We start from the raw sequence: 21,848 nt of genomic DNA on the forward strand, positions 1-21,848 counted from the left end.
TTAAATTGCAAATTAAAATGTTTTTTCAGGTCTACCTTGTATGATGTGACTATCTTGTTATTGGATATTTGTGGCTTTGAGGGGTGCATTTGCCCATCATATCAATTGTAAGTAATATTTGAGGAGACATTATTATGCTTTTCTTACTATTATTATCAACTAATTATTGATGGCCTATTAAGCAGCAGCATACTAAAACTAATATAATAGTCCAGGCAATCAATGCTCAAAAAAGGGTATAGAGGGCAATGTTTGCAAGACAATTTCTTACCCCGCAGTTCTGTTTAGGGTATTTAAGGAGGTAAACATATAAAAGTGAAATTTTCATTGCTGCAACAAGTGTCAATTCAGCGGTTCCACACCTTCAACAGAGGGGGTAAAGATGCACACTTTTAGTGTGTTCACCTACTAACTGGTCCAAATTAAGCTGCAAAGTCAAACATTGTTTCACAGACACCCCCCTTCAAATGTGATTTTCAAACGATCAATTGTTGCAGCAATGAAAATTTCACCCCCTACATTGAAGCTGCTATAACAATGAAAGGAAAACTTGGAATAGTGAAATAATGCATCATTTCAAAGAGAATTTAATGTTCTACGAACCTTCGATAAGCATCAGTTTTTATGATGCATTGTTCGAGAGTTATAAGCCCTGAAAGAGCAAAACATTGGATAAAAACCTGTCATTTTATCAATTACACACCTTCAAGAGCGAATATCTAGGTAACTGTTTGGAATATCACAAAATTCCAGCGAACAAAAAGTGTAGAGAATTTATTAAGCTTCATTTTTGAATGATTAGTTATGTCAGTTGAACACATTGTTTTCAAGATATGAGCGTGGGAGCAAAACGCTACAAAAGCAATTTTAAACCACCCTCATCCCCTTAGCACATAGCACATGAGTTAGGAATGGGGCCTTTTGATATGTTCTTCTGGTAACTAGTATTAACAAAGCGGCTAAGTCAAAAATTGTGTCTAAAACATTCCCTCCAAATTCCTTTGTCAATTGGTATATTGTTGAAAAAATGGAGATTTCACAATCAACACTAATGCTGCTGCAACAGTTATAGGGAAATGCGTATAAGTGTGAAATTATACATCAAATTGAAGACAATTCAATGCGTTATAAGCTCATAATCAGCATGAATTTTTCCCATCGATTTTTAAAAAGTTATAAGAAAAAAATTGAAATATATTGGAGGCAAACATGTTTTTTCAAAAATTTTACACTTCAAGAGAGGATATATCGAAAACTAGAGAAGATACCGTATAGAAAAAGTTGTGAGATGAATATTGTAAGAAGTTATGTAAGCTTAAATTTTGTAAATAACAATAACGTACGTAAGATTCATAGTTTTAGATTTATATGCGAGAAACCAAAAAATGGTACCTTTGAACCACCCACACCCTATTAGCACATGGGGTAGGGGTGGGGACTTTTGATATGTTTACCTCCTTACTACCCTAAACAGAACTGCAGGGTCAAAAATTGTCTTTCAAACATTCCCCTTCATAGCCTTTTCTTGACTGGACTATAAGAACGGAATGTTCATTAACTTGCTGTATAAATAAGTGCCTGAGTAACTGAGTAGAGGAGGGTTCATTTCTGACGTATTAAAAGTGACCTTCAGATGTTTTCATCAACAATTAATTTCTGTCACATTCCAGGACTTTGACTGTGTATAACCACTTATCTGTATTGAATGGAGAAAAGTTACCTTAGCTTAAAGAAAGACCTCTATGACTTCGCCATTATTCAGGCATTATAAAGTAGGTCTACATGAATTTTGTTACTGTAAAATCTAATGGATAAGAAACATTTTTTGGCATTTAGTGTCTTATATCTCACTATAAAATGAATGCTCTATGTGAAGGAAAATTCTTCAACAAATCTCATAGTAGAATAGTTTAATGAAGGCGGCTGAATCAGACAAGGGTCTGATCAAAAGATTTACACTCATAAAGTTGGAAGTGTTCTTTTAACACTCTTTTAGAACACTTAGCAACTCTTTAGAAACTCGCGCTCGGCAGTGGGCTTCGCCCCCTGCACCCCCAATAAAGTGGGTTAGCAGCCCCGCGTTTCGCGCTCCGGCTGGGAGGCAGGCTTCGCCCGCCCAATTGTCTTTTGTGACTATTTAGTGTTGGGTAGCAGGCTCCGCGTTTCGCGCTCCGGCTGGGAGGCGGGCTACGCCCGCCAATCGCCTTTTATGACTATATAGGGTTGGATAGCAGCCTCTGCGCTTCGCGCTCCGGCTGGGATGCGGGCTCCGCCCGCACAATTGTCTTCTTCTTCTCCTCCTCCTTCCTCTTCTACTTCTCATTCTTCCTCTTCTTCTTCTTCTTCAATAATTAGATCACAGCTGCTGGTCAGTAAACAACTTGGAATGATGCCAGGAAAGGCGCGACACAGGCGCACACACACACACACACACACACACACACACACACACACACACACACACAGTTTTCGATGAAAACTCAATTTCCCGGGTTGCCATTTGAATTTGGTTGAAATTTAGCTATGGCTATTAACTTAACTTGGCGAGCTGAACAAAAAAGCTTGAAATACATTTTTTGTGGGAAACAAATTTAAATGTGTTCCAAAGCCTAGACTTTTCCCAACCAACGTGACTTTTGAAGAGTTAACGTGTTGACAGTTAGACAGTTGTATGTAATGAATGTAGTTAATTATATTTAAATATAAAAATAATTCCATTGCACTAAAATACTATCATTAGTCAATACAATTTAAGACCCACCTCAAATAAGTACCTAATCTATCATACTAACATTGAAAATATTAGAAGACAACTCATATATTTAGCACTAAAATCATAAATAAAATTCCTGAACAAATTATTAGCTGTGCCAAGTTAACAAAAAAAGTAAAAACAGATATCAATGCTTGGATCAAAATTAAAGTTAACAAAAAAAGTAAAAACAGATATCAATGCTTGGATCAAAATTAACTACTTCTTCTACCTTTGAGAACTATAATAAGTTCAACAGAGAACTTTTCTGATTAGTGCGCTCACTTCCCCTACTTGTGCTCTTTTCACATCCCTTCCCAATCCTTTCCAAAAATTCCAAGGATCAAAAGCCTTACTATGACATGGATAGCCATAGTTGGAAGAACTTTTGATCCTTCTAATATTGTAATGTGTTCTCATATTTATGTTATTTATTTTATACTGTAATGGTTTTTATTGATATAATAATTTTTATTTCATATCGATGTATCTTATGTGTATGTGTGTGTGAATAAATAAATTGAATTGAAATTGAAATATTTGGGAGTGGCAAGGGGTGCCGGGGGAAAAAAATTGAAAGTTCTGGAGGTTTTCCCGTAGCCTCCAGTGTAGTATGCAACAGATTTGGTATTCAGTCTTTACAGCGAACTCTTAGTTTTGGCTGAGAATTTTTGGTATTTGGGAAAACTTCAAATTTTCAATGAAAACTCAATTTCCCGGGTCGCTATTTGAATTTGGTCGAAATCGAACTATGAATATAGGCTTATCTCCGGGAGCTGAAACAAAAAAGTTTGTATCGAATTTTCTGTGCGAGGCTTATTTAAATATGTCGAAGAAATTTGGGGGCTCTAGGGGTGCCAGGGGGGTAAAATTTTCGTGATTTGGAGGTTTTCCCATAGCCTCCAGTGTGTTCTCTAACTGATTTCGAGGTTGGTTCTCAGATACAATCAGCCGTATTGGCTGAGAATTTTTCTTAATTTTTTGTCTTTTGCAACTTTAATATAATAAGATTCTTCCTTCCCCTCATTTCTCCCTTCCTTTTTTCCTCATTACTTCTCTTCTCTTCTTTGCCTGCCTATTACATGGGAAACCACAGTTGGCTAGGTATCTTCCTCTCTTTTTTTTCTCTTCTCCAACACACCCAAACACTAAGCCCATGGTTTTTATATTTGTAACATTTTATTGTGTTTTTATTTGTTTCGTAAATCTTTGTAATTTTGTTTTGTCTTGTTTTGTGTGTTTTTAATAAATTGAAATTTAGTACTCTTATATACAATGAAGTTAACTCCACCTACAAAGAGCATTCGGACAAAATGTTATTCAATTTAACAAGTATAGCATAGCAACAGACATCATCATCAGTGATTATATGATGTTTGTAGATTAAACATAGAGCATTTGTCATGATGTCCCTAGTATTGAAGTTTTATAGTCTACTTTCAAGTTTTGGAGTAGCCATTCTTGGCATTCACCACTGAACCGGCATCCACTTTGCATTCAATGATAATAAATGTTAGCATCTTGTATAAGTCGTGTCGTGATATACTGCTCTTGGAATACAATTTTGATGCAATTAATGTCACAAATGTTGGTGGCTGCCAAGATAAAAGAAAATTATATTAAATTTCTGTTACTGATATCAATTTTATTTTTTCAGATCAGGTAACTGAGGACAGTGGATAAAATTGATATGGTGTTTTGTTACCATGCTATAGAGGGTAATGGTGGATGAGTGAGGGATGACACTAACAGGACAATAAGAATCGCGTTCGAGAGAACTGAAATGCATTCTAAGCTAGTATTTCATCTTAGCAAAGTATTCAAGTTTATGAAACTACTGTCTGTAAGACAGGTATTACGATGTAAGCAAATACAGTTGTAGCAAATAATATTATATCTTTGATAAATAAAATTAATTTGAATTTATTCGAATTTGTTATTGATTTATTATCCTATTCCATTCTAGCACCTCATCTGTGAATCTCTAATTTACAAAATTAATAAATTCTGATTTTGTAAACAATACCTTGACAGAAATGAAAATACATTTGAAAGCTTAAAAAATATATTGGAAATTTGAATTTTCAAAATGTGTTCTGAGTTTTCTAAAAGAAAGTTTAAAAGTTAATTATACTCTTAATCTCTCTTTTTGTATCTCTCATATTTCTATGATGAGACAGAAATTTTTTTGTTGCAATAAGACATTTTACAATGCATGCTCAACATCAAATAATAAATGTTGAAAGTTGAGAAATACAATCAGGCCCCTGTTTCATAAAAACTTGGAAGTCCTGTAATACAGGAACAGCTGATTTTATCAGCTATATATTGAGCATGTAATTGGAATGGTGATTCTCCTGTATTACGTGACTTATAAGTTTCATGAAACAGGGCCCAGGTTTCACTGAGCAATAAAATAAACAATTGCAATGATTTATTGAACGAGCGTTAGCGAGTTCTCACTTTTGACTTACTGAAGGCCAAAGTCGTTGTCCATCTGTTTGTATGTTCTACAATAACTTCAGAAAGAATTGATCAATCAGCTTCAAATGTTGAACACGTATTCTTCGAACCTTTTTACAGGTCAAGTTCGTTGGACAGCAGAGTTCACTAAGGCCCGCCGCAAAGTAGACCCACGCTAATCCACGAAAAGCAACCCACGCCGTGGATGTTTTGTAAACCATTGCTAGGCTTCTCTAGACATCTGTGTATACATGCAATGAATAATCCACTTGTCAGCTGATTGATTATGAATAATTTATAGCAATGGTTACAAAACATTCCACAGCGTGGGTTGCTTTTCGTGGATTAACGTGGGTCTACTTTGCGGCGGGCCTAACTCCATCGTCCTTTTTCAGGATATACAAATAACATTGAAAGTGCTTAAGAAGAAAAATCTGGTGTGGCGCACTCACACAACTTTCCTTGTTGTTATGAAAATTGATCACCTGACGCTAGTGTTCCCGCGCATATCAAGTCTACTATTCAAAATCCAAGCCAGCTGGTGACAGGAGAATAACGCTGGAGACACACGAAGTTGCTATCTTCATAGTGAATAATTTAATAGAATCAACAGTTGCCAACAGTTTGCAATTGAAATAATAAACATTTCTCGGATTTCGAGCTTATTTGAATTTTAGGTGAAAATGTTACTGAAAATTAATTGTAGAGATTTTCATGCTCAATCTTTTCCACTCGAAATTTTTTGTTTAAATTGTATCTGAAGTCTGATAATTGGGAATCTAGAATCGAACTTTGCATAGATGGGGCGGAGCTCCTGAAATTTTTACAGATATGGGATTGTGGCAGTTGATAGAGCTTATCAATGACTATTTTAGGTATTAATTTGATCAAAATCGTTGGAGCCGTTTTCGAGAAAATAGCGAAAAACCCTGTTTTTGACAATATTTTCACCATTTTATCCGCCATCTTGAATTGCATTAGATCGAAATTGTTCGTATCGGATCCTTATATTGTAAGGACCTTAAGTTCCAAATTTCAAGTCATTCCGTTGATTGGGAGATGAGATATTGTGTACACAGACGCACACACACACACACACACACACACACACACACACATGCAGACCAATACCCAAAAAACACTTTTTTGGACTCAGGGGACCTTGAAACGTTTAGAAATTGGGGTACCTTCATTTTTTTCGGAAAGCAATACTTTCCTTACCTATGGTAATAGGGCAAGGAAAGTAAAAATTTGTTTAGATTTTTTATCATTCAGTCAGCTGGAATTAATTAGATGCTATTCATGTAATTTTTCAATTCATTTAAAAAAGCTGATGCTATTTGGCAGGTACCGTAGCACACTGACTGTCCTTTATGTGCTGACACATGATTTCAGCTAAATAATACTCATACTCAACATAATTATTTTATTTATAAGTTCTATATTAACGTTAACTACAGTAACTATATATTATAGTGCCGTGCTACAATTTCTCCTAAATCGGTTGGATAGCAAATTTTCACCTATAACCTGAGGATAGTTATCGGCTCCAACGTAATAGATTCTTGAAAACTATGAAGGATCTATCGCCTATGAATGAGAAATCCAGTTTCAGAGCAAACCAGTATAATCTTCAGAAGGCTTTGGCAATATACAAACAATATACAACACACTTAAGCATCTAAAACCATTACGAGCTAAATACTTATCCAGTCATATAGTTGAAAAAACAATGGCTATATGCTTGTAGACACACAAATCAATTAATTATAGACAAAATAGAACATATAAACTGTTCAAAACTCAATTTAAAACATTAATAATTCACTTTAAACAGAAAAATCTAACAGAGAGCACAAAATTAGAAACACACGCAGTCAGCCATCATTTTTAGAGAAGAAGGAAGCCTCATCATCAGAACAAAAACCACATCTCAAAATCATTGTCTACGTCATGGACACGTCACCAAAAATTTATAAATTACAAGTTAGAATTCACATTTTATATTTGTTCTCAAAAAAACTTTATTTGAAACTTTATTTTAAATTATATATCATCTCTATTTAAATAATCCATTTATCTGTTAATTCTGTCAACTCAGCCTCGGTGACACCATGGAACATGCAACACAATCATTTACGATAAATTCTCAGTCAAAAAGTTGTCTGTATATCGATTACTCTGATATTTATAACAAGTTTTATAGATCCGAATTGAAGATTCGATTCCAATCGAGAAAAAATGTAATATTACAATAGTAATATAGTTACTGTAACATAACGTCTGTCTGCCTGTCTATTGACTGTAACACACATGTAATAATTGATAATACTAATATTGTGATAGCAGTTGCTATGACATTGACAAATTTTCTATGACAATTTTTTGTCAGTGTTAAAATTGTGAGTAGAAGCTACTATTAGTGTTTACTAACACTCGATTATTCAATGTAGGTACTCATCTATTTAATTTTCGTTTCACTAGTAGTTCTGTGAACAGTTGACCTCGCGCAGTTATAACGACGTACCAAACCATAAGCACATCCACACTGATACACTAACTATTTACCTTTTTGATAAGATCATGCTTACACAAGATTTAATTAATATAACGCTTTCCAGAATTTAGCGCAAGAAACCAGAAGACATCTAGGCGCCCAGACGAGCTGTTATAAGTTCTTTGGATCCTATTAATAGTGCATAAAAAATTGCATTCAATGTGGTAGGCTATGCAATTTATAGTCTACACAGCTGCTAATTTTTTACCAAGTTGAATTGCAAATTGTGTCATGGATGCAATTTATAGTCAACTCGACAGCTGATTTATGATGAATAATTCTATAGTCTGATTTCACTCTAATATTGACGTATGAAGGAGTCCTTTTTCCTTTTATATCATCCTTGAAATGCGAAATTTCCAAAAACCTTGTATATACGTCGACGCGCAATTATTTAAAAAGGAACATACCTGTCAAATTTCATGAAAATCTATTACCGCGTTCGCCGTAAACGCACAACATATAAACATTCAAACATAAGGAGAAAATGCCAACCGTCGACTTGAATCTCAGACCTCCACTTCGCTCGGTCAATTAATTAATAGTATATCTTTAATGTTGAGATCATGAAACGTTTGAGATATATGTGAAGGTTTCGACTTAATTTTCTTTTTATTCTGTATCGAAATCATGTATCATATGACCTCGTTCCTATTTGAAAAAAGAAGTTGTATTAAAAATTAAGTGGATCCAAGATGGCGGAGTATAGTTTTGAAGCGACAGAAAGTAGTTTTTTTTTCAATTGGAATAGGATCCCCATGGAACCTAATCCTTATTGTCTATTTTGCAAATGGCTTTTAATGCCTAGGGCATAAGGACTGGTTCCGAGCGGGATTTAGTTAAGTTCTATTACTTTAAACAGCTGGAGTTAGAAAATTGTAATGTTAGCATAGGCACGCTAGAAAAAGTTAGCGCAATAAATAACGTGTGCCTAATTCAAATCTTTTCATCAGTATACTTGGTTCCTTACATCATATTGAAGAGGTCAACTGGTCAAGGTTTACATCAATAAACAATCACTTTCAATTTCAATCTTTTGTGTACATGCTCATGCACCGCAACCACAGAATATACAGAATGGAAACTTGTAATCATCGCCTATCAAACCAAGCTTTTACATGACGCCAATACTAAACACGTCACGTGACCTTGGGAAGTTCCAATCCTGGTCTTCTGATTGGCTCGTGACAGTGAACGAGATCAATTGATCCGGATCATTGAAGTGATCCGAACCTACCATCAATACTATTACAGTGAACTCTAAACTAACTGGAACGGGCTGTCCAATGCTTAGCTACAACCAAAAGTGTGTAAGGCGGAGTGAGTGAGACAGGCATACCGTGTGGGATTCCCTTCTCTCTCGTACTCATACATTCAAGCAGGCTGTTGCAGCTCTTGAGTACGATTTTTCATTTTTAAAGTTTAAAAACGGATTTGAATGAGTATTAGGGCTATTAGTATTAGACACAACCTTTTCTCTTAATATTGTGATGTATTGTAGTGAAATGCGTAGAATTGAATAAAAATACGACCGAAAAATGGTGATGTATTGTGTTGCATTTGGATGCAAGAATGGGCATGTTAAAGGAAATGAAATACCATTTCACAGGTAAGTCAAAATTTTCATTCTGTTAATAATTTGAAGAAATCTTTTTGTTTTACATACATTTCCAATACTTCTTTCTATATTGATCAGTTTATTTGACCAAAAATTAAAACAACAAATTTGGTTATATTCCTAGTAAGTTAACCGTACTGTGATAGTTTCTATGTTTATTGAAAATTTCGGCCTACTTTATAGCATCTGAAATAAAAAACATAGTTGAAGAACAAATTAATCCTTATTCAAAAAAGAATAATAATATCTGATGCAGAAATTGTGAATGTTTCCCTACAAAGACTATCATTCATTCTATCACATTCTATGTATGATGTAATTTATGGATATAAATTTGGTGTTAAGCATCAGCATATAATAAATATAGTATATTTATCATAATATTTGTATACGGTATATTTGTAGGTACAGTAGGCGTATCATACATTTTATGTATAATGTATATATAAATTTAGTGTAAGTAGCAGCATATAATACTAATAGAATCTGATAGTATAATACTATAATCTAATAGAATCTATAAGTACGAAAAAATAAACATTTAATGAATTTTGTGTAAACACAGCTTTACAATAATGATTAATAATTCTGTGTATCATCATGAGATGACATAATTTATTTTAGGTACCTACTTTTATTTTGAAAAAATGATATTGCTATCAGCTGAATTGTAATTAATTTTGAAATCTTCCCATTTCAAATAAATTTAATAATCGTTCAATTTACAATATAAAAAATTTTATGTGTATTATTTTTATATAATTTATAATTATAAAATAATTATTATTTAGCATTTTTACTGTTGCTTATCATATGGTCATAATTATAATACAATTGATAAATGTTTCTTCATAGATTTCTTTGCATATTTCTGAAACTCCCACACTGATTTGAAATGTTATCAGAATACCTAGTATATAGCTATCATTACATAATTTAATAATCCTGTGTTATTGAATCATCATAATTTATTTTATTACCTACTTTTATTGTGAAAAATATGAGATGGACTATGAGCCTGTTTTTTATCCCAATCATTTCATGACAGTTTATATTTGTCCTTGTTAATTAAATAAATAATACGCTTCTCTTAAATCTGGCCCAAAGTTATTCCCATGCTTGTGAAAAGTGACAATACTAAAACTACTGCAGTCACAAATAAAAAATTCTTTTTTTCTTCATATTCAAACTATTTCATTATTTTTGCTCTCAAAAGTTAACAATGAACTGCTTAATAAAGGAAAAATAACGCTTCCGTGGAATAAGACATACAATATAGAAATAAAATAGAAATTGAGACTGTGCAATGCATTCTCCCATAAGAGCCAATGCGTAACAAAATGAACGAATCCCACAGCAATGCGGGTTGCCTATCTTTACCAGCTGCCTCACTTTTCTTGTGTTGCTAGTCCATTCCAGTTAGTTTAGGTTCACTGTTACTATTACAATGCGGCGCTTCCTAACAGACGCGGATTTGGCGGTCGTCAGGATATAGCCAAGTTTCCGTACTGTATGTACATGTGCCGCAACCTCCCATGAACGCAATCAATGAGTGTTGTCAACATGATAACTTGTTCAATCTAATCCAAGTGACGTCCACTTTTAGTGATATAATATTCTTTATTTTATTTCAAAATTTTTCTTTTCCATTATAAATAATCTTGAACTATCTTATAGATTTTTCATGCTTTAAATCTAGAAAGTGTGTTTAATACAATGTATTGGAACATGATTTATTTTAAAATGCTAACTAGAACACTTACAGGTTAGGTGACAAGTTGGTTCAAAATGCTAACTTTATTAGGCGAAATTCATTTTGGACTCTCAAAGATAGTAACTGTATTAGAGACACAGATTTTGGTGCTTTTAGGTAAGTTAAGCAAAACTTTCTTGTGACCTGGGTAAAAATTAGTTTTGTCATAATCAACTGCCGAATGTAAGCCAACTTCAATAAATTGTAGATTTTTTCTTTTTAATGAGTTTGAAAATTAGATCATAACTATAGTGAGGTCCACGTTATAATGCCAGTATTTGATCAACTTTGGTTGGCTGCACTTTAGTATATGGGCCGCGGAATCTAGCATTGGGACCTACATAATTTTTTATAGGTAGATTGATAGAGGATGTCAAGACAAGATTAACCATGTATAACATTGTTGTCGATTTCCAAGGATTGGGTGAAAAAACATGGTGGAAAGTACAACATTACTATATCAATTTTTATTTTTTATAATTTTTTATGGCTACAATAGGTTTTAAAATGGTGCAATATCATGTAAAATTTGACGAGAGATCCACTGAAAACGTTTTCAGGTTTATAACTTCCGTAGTTTTTGAGATATTGCAGATATAAGAGCAAAAAAGTGCAAATTTTGGCTTCAAAAGAGGTTAACCTGTTTTCATGAAGATTGATAGGTATTTAAAACATTGGATTTAGTAGAATAATTGATTCTAAAGAAAAAATGTTTTGTCACTTGATAGCCTAAACTCAAAATTGTTTGAGATATCCTAGATTCCTAGATATCCTAGATTAAGGAAAGCTTAGGTTAGGAGAAGCTTGGATCAGGGAAAAGCGTAGGTTATGAAAAGCTTGGATTGGGAAAAGCTTAGGTTAGGAATAGCTTAGGTTGGGAAATGCTTAGATTGGGTAAGGCTTAGGTTAGAAGAAACTAGGGTCAGGAAAAGCTCAGGTTAGGAAAAGCTTAGATTAGGAAGAATCTCAGGTTAGGAAAAGCTTAGATTTGGGAAAAGCTCAAATTAGGGAAAAGCTCAGATTAGGAAAAAGCTTAGGTTAGTAAAAGCTTAGATTAGGAGAAGCTTGAATCCGGACAAGCTTAGGTTGGTTGGGAAAAGCTTAGGTTAGGGAAAGCTTAGATTAGGAGAAGCTTGGATCAGGAAAAGCTCGGGTTAGGAAAAAGCTTAGATTAGGAAAAGCTTAGGTTAGTGAAAGCTTAAATTGATAGAAGCTTGAATCAGGACAAGCTTATGTTAGGAAAAGCTTAGGTTAGGGGCGGCTCAGGTTAGGTAAAGCTTAGATTGGGAGAAGCTTGGATCAGGAAAAGCTCACGTTAGGAAAAAGCTTAGATTAGGAAAAGCTCAGGTTGTGAAAGCTTAGATTGGGAGAAGCTTGAATCAGGACAAGCTTAGGTTAGGAAAAGCTTAGGTTGGGAAAAGCTTAGGCTTAGATTAGAAAAAAGCTCAGTTTAGGAAATCTTGGTTTGATTTAATTATTTTTACAATCTTTTAAAGCTTCTGATTTGCATTGGATGGATGCTGAATAGAACGTGATCTTTGATATCGGTCTGCACTATGCCTATGCATCATATTGAACTCTTCTAAAGCTGAAATAGTACATTTTCATTCCTTTTTTCCAAATATCTTGATAATATTTATAAAAGTTTCCAACCTCAAATCTATTTCAATGGATCCCTGCAAAAAATCTAATGAGATTAGCCAATTCAATAGTCACTAAAATTAGTAAAAAAATGATTACCGTAAATATGAATATAAAAGTATTGAATGTGCAATCTTTTTTATTTTTCCAAATATCTCGAACAATTCTGAGTTTAGGCTATCAAGTGACTGAACATTTTTTCTTCAGAATTCATAATTTTACTAAATCCAATAGTTTAGAATACCTATTAATCACCATGAAAACAAGTTAACCTCTTTCAAAGCAAAAACTTTGCACATTTTTTGCAATATCTCAAAAACTACAGGAGTTACGAACCTGAAAACGGTTTCATTGGATTCCTCGTAAATTTTTACATAAGACTGCATTATTTTAAACCCTATTGTAGGCATAAAAAAATTATGAAAATTGATATAAAAATGTTGAACTTACCACCATGTTTTCCACCCAATCCTTGGAAATCGACAACAATGTTATACATGGTTGATCTCGTCTTGACCTCCTCTATCGATCTATGTAGGTCTCAATGCTAGATTCCGCGGCCCATATACTAAAGTGCCCCCTGCCATTATAAGGTGGACCACACTATAGTGACTTGCACTCGAGTATGTAGGCTACTTTAAGTATAAACTTTAAACAATGTTTAACCATCAACTCAACATTGAGTAGCCTACTTTAATCTTATTAATTTATGTGGGTAGAGTAAAGATTGAAGTAGAGACGAAGTTAGAGAGTTCATTATAAAATCATTTCCGGGATCTGATCCAATAGTTGAAAAATTGGCTATCAAGGGTGTAAATGCAAGTTTTAAATTCGGAATTGACTTGACAAAAGAGCAGATATTGTGACTAGTTCTGTTTGGCCTAAAAACCTAGTCTTAAAGCGTTTTTATTCAGGAGAGATTTCAAAAAGACTGTCAGTTAACTAAACCATGTACAGTAAAAAATGGACTAGGCTATGCATGGATTCCGTGCAGATTGTAAATAAAATAGTAAAGTTTGTATAAATATAAATGTTCAGTGTCAAAGAACCAAATTTAATTTGGTTTCTTCATTTGTTGACAATGTGTGTCCTGATGTATTGTGTATCAGTGAGCATCATCTGGTGAATTCTGAGACTTCTGAGACTGAATACTACTCTTCTGTTTCTTCCTTGAACTTGGCTGCCGTTTATGCTCGGACAAATCATAAAAATGGTGGTGCTGCTATTTATGTTAGAGAGAACTTGAATTGCAAACCAATTGACGTTATGCAGTATTGTGCTCCAGAGGTAAAAGCTCCCCAATCGGATCTCCGGGGGGAGCAGTGGCGAACCAGAACATGAAAGCAAGGCTGAAGAGTGTGAAGATCAGAACGTGGAATGCAAGAAGCCTCTTTGCATCAGGAAAGTTGGACAATGTGGTGAAGGAAATGTCAAAACTCAGCATAAACATTCTGGGAATAAGCAATGTCAGATGGCCAGGCAGTGGTAAGTGTAGAACGAATAATGGAGTTTTCTATTACTCAGGAATAGATGACCCAAATCATCGGTATGGAGTGGGAGTAATTATAGATATGGCTACCAATGCATCAGTTCAGAGTTTTACACCATATTCAGAAAGAGTCATGATGTTACAAATAAAAACATGCACAGGACACCTGAACATCATACAAATATATGCACCAACTGCAGACTCGGAGGAAGTAGAAGTCGAGGAGTTCTATGCGAAACTGGAAACAATAATTGCAAGCACTAAGAAAAGTGATGTAACTATAGTAATGGGGGATTTTAATGCTAAAGTAGGAAAAGATAAGGTAGAAGCACATACAGGGGGTATGGACTGGGTGAGAGAAATGAGAGAGGTGAACGCCTAATACAATTTTGTCAGGATAAAGATCTAATGGTAGCAAACACCTACTTCAAGCTTCCATATCATAGATTGTACACCTGGGAATCTCCTGCTGATAATCCAGAAAATATTGTCAGAAATCAAATTGACTATATCCTCATCAATAATAGATATAGGAATGCAGTCACATCAACAAAAACCTATCCTGGGGCTGATATCAATTCAGATCACAACCCTGTAGTAGCCAAGTTGCATATTAAAATGAAAAAGATTACAAAACGACCAAGAAATTACATAGCCGCAAGACTTCTCAAAAACCCAAAAATCCGTGAAACTGTGAAGTGTGAGGTGAACAAAGCCATGAGAGAGTTTAATGTATCACAGGTAGACAATGTAGAAGGAAAGTGGGATAAGGTACAAGTGACCTTAAGAGAAGTAGCGATGAGTCACCTGGTAGATAAGGAACCCCAAGAAGAAGAAAGCATGGATGACATCTGAAATTCTGGATCTTATGGAAGAAAGAAGGAAGAGCAAGGGAAAGGAGAAAGAATATAGAGAGCTACAGAAGAGAATTCAAAAGAGGATAAGAGAGGCTAAGGAAGAGTATCTGACATTGCAATGTGAAGAAATAGAAGTATTGGAGAAGAATTTTGACAGCTTCCATGTGCATAAGAAGGTTAAAGAACTGGCTGGATGTCGCAAAAGCAGAGCAAGTACAAATATAATAAAGAATAAGGACAGGAGTATTATAACTGATGTGAAGGAAAAACTAAAGAGATGGAAAGCATATCTCTCAGAGCTCTTCCAAGACGAAAGACCGGTAAGACCAGTTGTAGAGAGAGGGGAAGTACATTTGAAGATATTGAGATCGGAAGTGGAATATGCTCTAAAAGTGATGAAAGCAGATAAAGTTGCAGGTCCAGATCAGATCCCCATAGAGATCATCAAGCTCTTTGATTAAGATGTAATTGATATTCTTGTGAACCTCTTTAATTATATTTATGAGAAGGGAGAAATCCCCTCACAATGGTTGATCTCCACTTTTGTACTCATTACTAAGAAACCTAACCCAGGGAGTGCACTGATTATAGATCTATTGCGCTTATGAGCCATACCCTAAAGTTGTTTCTAAAAATTATACACAAAAGGATATATAAAACTTGAGGAAGGGATAAGCAATACCCAATTTGGGTTTCGAGAAGGGCTTGGAACAAGATAGGCTCTCTTTGGGGTAATGTGCTTTTCCAGAGATGCCTAGACATGAATCAAGACGTTTATGCCTGTTTCATAGATTTTGAAAAGGCATTTGACAAGGTAAGGCATGGAGTGATGTACAGGTTGCTTGACAACAGGGCATTGATGAGGGTGATATAAAAATAATCAGCAATCTTTATTGGGGTCAGAAGGCGGCTGCAAGAATAGAGAATCAATTGACCAAGGAAATTGAGATCCACGAGGGGTAAGACAGGGCTGTATTTTGTCTCCACTCCTTTTTAATGTCTACAGCTAAGCTATCTTCAATGAAGTCTTGGAGGAGGAGTTGGCGGGCATAATAATAAATGGAGAAGCCATAAATAATATAAGGTATGCTGATGACACTGTCTTGTTGACAAGCAATATGGAGGATATGCAAAGATTGATCCAAAAATTGCATGACAGGTGTGGTGAATTTGGTTGAAATTGAATCTGAAGAAAACAAAATTAATGGTGGTCAGGAAAGCCTTAAATAGACAATTCAGACAAACCTAATGGTGGACGGTACAGTCATAGAGAGGGTCCATAAGTATAGATATCTGGGGACGTGGGTAGAGGAAAGTGGGGATTCGACAGGAGAGATAAGAAAAAGGATTGAGATGGCCAGATCGACATTTGTGAAAATGAAAAAAATTGTTCACGAGCCAGGACATAAATATAGAATTGAAAATGAGGATGTTACGTGTTACATGTTTTCCACCCTCTTGTATGGGATGGAATCATGGACCCTCAAAAAGAGTCATATGGATAAGTTGGAAGCCTTTGAGATGTGGTGCTACCGCAGGATGTGGCGGATACTGTGGATGGATAGAGTCACCAACATGGAAGTCCTAGGGAAAATGAAGAAACAATGTGAAATTGTTTACACCATAGAAAAGAGAAAACTCCTGTATCTTGGACATCTAGTGAGAAGCCACAAATATATAACCCTGCAGAATATAGTTCAAGGAAAAATCAGCAGAAAAAGGAGTGTTGGAAGGTGACGTGTTTCCTGGCTTAAAAATTTGAGGGATTGGTTTGGCTGCAGCAGCAAAGACTTGTTTCGAGCGGCAGTGAATAAGATCCGGATTGCTGTGCTGATAGCGAACCTCTGATAGGAGATGCACTAATAGAAGAAGAAGAGTATTGTGCTGAATTTGAAATTGAACTTGCCTGTGGAGATCAGTGCCTTGTCCACCATTGTAGTTTCTGTTTACCGTGCACCGTGTGGAAACCTCAAGTACTTCTTGGAGATGATGGATGGATGTTTACAGTTTCTGTCTAAGCTGGGTAAAAATCTCATACTGGGAGGAGACATGAACATACATCTGGAAGTGGAGGGTAATAACTACTCTGCCTTGAAATTTCTTCTACAAAGTCATGGTCTTTTCATTTCTAACCGTGAACCTACACGTGGCAGCTTCTGTTTGGATACAATTGCTACATCCCTGAATACTTGGGAGTATAAAGTTACCATAATTGATCCCGTTATTGCTGATCATGATGCAGTGGTGATGGACCTGCACCTGGAAATGTTGAGTGATTCTGCAACTAGTCCGCCTGACTTTGGACTTACCTCATATTGATCCATCAGGGAAGATCAACTGCCTCTCTTCAAGGCTGCACTTGCAGGTGTTGACTGGAGCAGTTTTCTTACTTGCTATCAGCCTGAAACTACATTTTGCACTTTCTTGACACTTTCATGGATGGTCATTTTCCTACAAAAATCAGAAATTCCTGAGGACCCACAAGGAAACATAGGCGGTCTGACAGGACTCGTGATGATAAATCATGGTACACACCGAGACTGTCTCAGATCAGAAATTTGATTGTAGTATTGCATGCTAGGGTTCGGCTCAGCAATGATGAAGAGGATAGACTCCATCTACGCAGTCAGTGCTTGAGAGCTAAGAAAATATATCGAGCTGAGATTGATGCTGCAAGAAAAACAGCCAACATGATCAGAATTGAATCTGCAGCTAATCCCTTCAAAGCTACCTGGGACCTTGTGAATCATTTATCCAAAGTCTGTTCAAGGCACAAATGTAAAGCAACACCAAATGAGTTTAATGGCTTTTTCATTGGAGAGCCTTCATTGGATGATGTGCCTTATAATGCTCTGCGCTGCAGCAGCAACAATCCACAACTTGAAAGGTGGAAGAAAATTAGGCCCTCAGATGTTGTTCAAGCTATAAACAGCTTCAAAAACTCTCCTAGCCCTGACATATATGGAGTCACAGTTGGTGTGATGAGGTTTGTTGCAGACGAGATTGCTGTGCCCTTGTCTCATGTGCTTGACGTTTATTTGAGTCATGGCTGTTTCCCTGATGCACTGAAGTTGTCACGCATAATACCAGTCTACAAGAAGGGAGACCCTGAGTCTATGAAGAACTATCGACCTATATCAATCATTCCTGTAATGGGTAAGGTGTTTGAGACCCTAATGAAGGAGCAACTGGTGTCCCACTTTGAAGAAACCACCTGTTCTCAGATGCTCTGCATGGTTATGGCTGTCTCAGGAATGATTGACTGCATTGTTGAGGCCTTTGAGAGGAGGGATTATGTGCATCTGGTCCTAGCAGATCTAAGCAAGGCTTTTGATTGTGTACCTCATGGGATCCTTCTGAAGAAGCTTGAGAGTTTTGGACTGTGTGGTAATGTCTTGGTGACACTCATCTCCTACTTAGCTGGAAGGAAACAAATTGTGTCCATTGGTGGTGCTTTCTCCCAGCCCATAAGGGTGGATCATGGCGTGCCACAGGGATCAGTGATGGGCCCTCTACTCTTCCTGGTCGCGATCAATGACCTTGGACTCATTGGACCTGTCCTTATGTTCACAGATGACACCACAATCTACTTAAGGGGGCAGATGGTAGAACAGGCAGAATTACACACACACAGAGTTTTTAGTAGTGCCAAACAGTGGTTTGCTGAAAATAGATTCTGCTTAAATGAGGGAAAGACCCAACAACTGGTATGTGGACTCCATAGCCTTGCTGACTCTGCCCACCAGGCTAATGTGAAGTTCCTGGGTTTCATCATTGACTTGAGGTTATCATGGGCGGGAGTTTGTTCCAGGCTGGCGCGGGTGGTCTATCTTTTGTGCAGACTGAGGACCCTTCTCAGCTGGAAGGACTTGATCATGGTCTATCATGCTCTCTTCCATTCCCATCTTCTTTATGGACTTTTACTGTGGGGACATGCAGCGGGCTGCAAGAGTGTGCTGATGCTCCACTGTCGCACTGTGAGCACTGTCAACCCATCTTTATGCAACTGGGCATCCTCATGATCTACAACCAGTACATACTCTTCAGTTTGCTGCATGTCAAGTACACCGAGAGCAGTCAAGTCCTTAGATCGGATCTTCACGGTTATAATACAAGGAGGAGGTTTGCAATGGATATTCCACCCTGCAGAACTAGTAAGAAGAAAGACTGTTTCCCCATTTTTGCCCTTTACTTGTTCAATGACCTACCTGTCAATGTGAGGAATCTGCAAGGAAGTGACTTCAAATTTAAAATAGTGACGTGACTGAAGAATAACCCATTCTACACCATGAGTGATGCACACAAGGACAACATAGCCTGACCTGTCATCTTAGAAGTAAATTCATGATGCCATCTATCCAGTTCACTGGTCTTTGATGAAGAAAAAGGAATAAGGAATTATTAACTTGTTTTGTTTTGTTTTGTTTTGTTTTGTTTTGGTTTTGTTTTTCAGGAATTTTATGATATTCAGTGACTGCTGAAGATCAAGTCAATCTATACTTCTATTAGCTTATATATTTTATTTTTGAACTGATCCTTGAGTTTAAGTAAAACGTTGCATTCACTGAGAGCAACTGATTAAGTATGTCCTAGGTACCCAACAATATATCAGGTCATTGATATGCTTCCAAATATAATATGAGTAGGCCAATAATCAATTATTTGTGTCTAGTTCATCTGCATGAAGCGTTATCCTGAAATTAATTTAGATTCTTTATAAATACCTTTATTTTGTAGTTTGCACCAGTGTTTAACGTCTATAATAATTTATAGCTTCTTTCTATTTCTGCACATTTGCTTAACCTCAAGAAGGAATACTCAAGTATGCTTTTGCCAGCATTATTTTTAGGGAATGCTATGAGTGAGTACCTAAGTATTAGACAAAAGCATCTCAAGAACAATTATTTGGCTTATTATTGTTACATCTGTCTTCTATCTACCTACGATAAACAATTTACACGATATAGAATAATAAATATTATCAACGTAAGAATTGTAGGAGTTAAACCACAGTCCCTCTAAGCCCACACTTGACTCAATCCTGAATCTGCCATTATAATAACCGGAGATAATATGCTCTTCATTTTTATGTTTCACATGGACAATGATTGTGGATGGACTTTGAGATCTTACAATGATCTATTATATAGATATATTAGAATAGAAACTTTATTAAATAAAAGCTTAAATGGGATATTTTTATTATAGGGTAGCATATTACAATAAATTGTATTTTATTATAGGTCTATCAATTGAAGAAAAACTTTGGTGTGTTTTCAGGTATCACGATAAAAGAGTAGTACCGACAATATACTGTTTGCTGGTAAAAAAAGTTATACAGAAAACAGAAATGCTCTTTGGAGTCCAGGAAACAAACGGCCAGTACGTCTTAAAGACTCATTAAAGGAATTTGAGGTAAATATACAAAGTTTTAAGATATCAATTATTTTGCAATTGCATAGTTACAGTAGAAGAAAGTTGAAATGTTTACTAAAAAAAATTGCTGTTTGGGTGTGGTTTTGAGGGTTTCGAGGAATTAAGAGTAGAGAGCCTATTAAAATTTTGCTTTATAGAATTTGAAAATATTATACTGTGCTCACTTATCTGTCTTATTGAAATCTTCTAATGTGTATGACTTGCTTTATAATGAGTATTATTCTTTGTTCACAATCTGCGATCAGGGGGGGGTAAGTTTTGGATTGTACTTGTTGTCCTACTCCAATTATTTAATGTGTGCATAATTTTAATATTGGATAATATTAATTGCATTTTTCAATCTGATTCACTCATAATATTCTTTTTAATGATGTAATTCTTTAAAAACACACCAGTTAATAAATCTGTCAAGTTCTTTCGCGTATAATAAACCACTATTATTATAGATAACATGGTGCCTTTTGGTCATGTTCCATTCACTTTATTTTACCTAAAGAAATCTTGACTTGATTGCTTAATCAATTACTAGAAGCTCGATTTACTATAAATACTTTATTGCATAAGTTCATTGGGTGATAGTCTTGATTGAAGATTCAGTTCTAAATTGAGTTCCACTATACTGATTACAGGTTTTCTAATCAGTCTATAATTTTATTATATCACTTTCTTTAAATTAATGTTATTCTAATCATGATTGAGGTATTAATCAAGTTAATTAGGTAAATTGTGTCACCTGGTCATATGGGACATAATGAATCATATATTTATCTCATATTGATCAGGATTTAAAGCTTTTAAATTGAAAGTTCAATGAACAGTATTGTCTTTGAACAATCTTTGTCATCGACAGAAAGATTGTTATTTTATTTGTTGTCAATATTAACGTTAGCTTCTCTCTGTTTCTAATAACAAACGTGCCGCTTGTGTGACAGATGAAAATATGTACTTGAAATGTCTTTCATGTTTGGCATTGACTAAGTTATATTAATACCCAAAATTTAGCTGGTGAGGGAAAAGTCCGGCTGTTCTGGTGAAAGGGATAGTTTTTGATTTTTTAAATAATAATTAACGTTGTGTTTTCAACCAGTGAATGCCAAAGGGGGAAGCCATCTTCAAAAGGTAGGTTTTATCCTTTTTGAGTTTTCTTTTTATATTTTCCATAACCACAAAGATTGTATCTTCAGCAGCAAGCGAGTAGCTTCCATTAACTTCATTTAATATTGTGTTTATATATATATATATATATAATATATATATATATAATATATATGCTCTATTTATA

The sequence above is a fragment of the Nilaparvata lugens genome, chromosome 5, assembly GCF_014356525.2.
Source record: "Nilaparvata lugens isolate BPH chromosome 5, ASM1435652v1, whole genome shotgun sequence".
In the NCBI taxonomy this organism is placed as follows: domain Eukaryota; kingdom Metazoa; phylum Arthropoda; class Insecta; order Hemiptera; family Delphacidae; genus Nilaparvata; species Nilaparvata lugens.